Below are 1353 nucleotides of genomic sequence, written 5' to 3'. Positions count from 1 at the left end.
ACCAAACAAACAGGATGTAAATTTGCTTATAACAGGTGAAGTACAGGACAGTGCAATGTGCCAGTTATAATACAGGTGAGCCAAGGATAAGCAGATTCCAGATGCAGTTCAACCTTGGTTTCTTTGCCAAGTTGGCCAGCAAGTGTGCTTCTTCTGAAAGGTATCCAGGTTGTAGCCGTATTGGTCTAGAGGAAAAAGCAATTGGGACTTGTGGTAGAGGTGATCTCTTTTATTAGACCAACTAGATTTTTGCAAAAAAAAATTAAAAAAAAAAAAAGGAAAAAAGGTTTTTTTTGACAAAAATTTAGTTGGTCTAATAAAAGAGATCACTTCTACCATGAGTCCTGATTGCTTCTTCTGAAATAAACTTTCCCTATGCCAGTGTAATACTAAGAGTTACAAGAGTAATTATGCTCTCACATTGTGACTAACTGCTTAAGCCTTAACTTAAGTAGTATAGCAATAGGAGATCTCTCCAATCTAAAACACAAAAGGAGGAAAAGCTCTTTCCCCCTTAATCCATAAAACTGGATTAATCTCAGTGGCATATTCTTTTTCCTTTGGAGTTATTGTTTGAACAAACTCCGGTAGCATGCAAGATAACATTTGCAGGACACAAAAACACCCGCACCACAGGAAATCAAAGTTTCCTGTGCCTAGGCCTGTTCCCCCAGAGTTCCTTGTTTTCCTCCACACACACAACTTAACTCTGCCCTACAATCCCCCAAATGCTTCAGCGACCTATGTCCCTGATTGGAGACTGTCCCACATCTCCAAAAGAAAAAATCCCCTTGACACCATCCTAAGCCTTCTGGGTCCAGCTCTTTCTTGTCCTTTGCCCCTTTCCATTGTTCAGGTTGTGTGGCATGTGCACACAGTATGGTGTGCACATGCATGTATAGCACAGTGTGTGGCATATGTGGTGTGGCATGTGCATGTAGCATATACATGTGGCATGGCATGTGCATGCAGAGCATGGTGCGTGGCATATGTAGTGTGGCATATGCACATAGCATATACGTGTGGCATGGCATGTGCACATATAGCACGGTGTGTGGCATGTAGCATGGCATGTGCACACAGCATGTATGTGTGGTGTGGCACATGCATGGTGTGTGGCATATGTGGTGCAGCATGTGCATGTAGTATGTACATGTGGCATGGCATGTGCATGCAGAGCAGGGTGTGTGGCATATGTAGCATGGCATGTACCCATAGCATGTATGTGTGGAGTGGCACGTGCACGTATAGCACGGTGTGTGGCATACATAGCGTGTCACGGGCACTTAGCATGTACGTGTGGTGTGGCATGTGCAGCTATCCGTGGCATACCCGGCGAGACATGATGCTCAC

Source organism: Gavialis gangeticus, unplaced genomic scaffold (genome assembly GCF_001723915.1).
Source record: "Gavialis gangeticus isolate Ggan-Ray unplaced genomic scaffold, GavGan_comp1, whole genome shotgun sequence".
Taxonomy (NCBI): domain Eukaryota; kingdom Metazoa; phylum Chordata; order Crocodylia; family Gavialidae; genus Gavialis; species Gavialis gangeticus.
Note: the sequence above shows the minus strand (reverse complement) of the source record.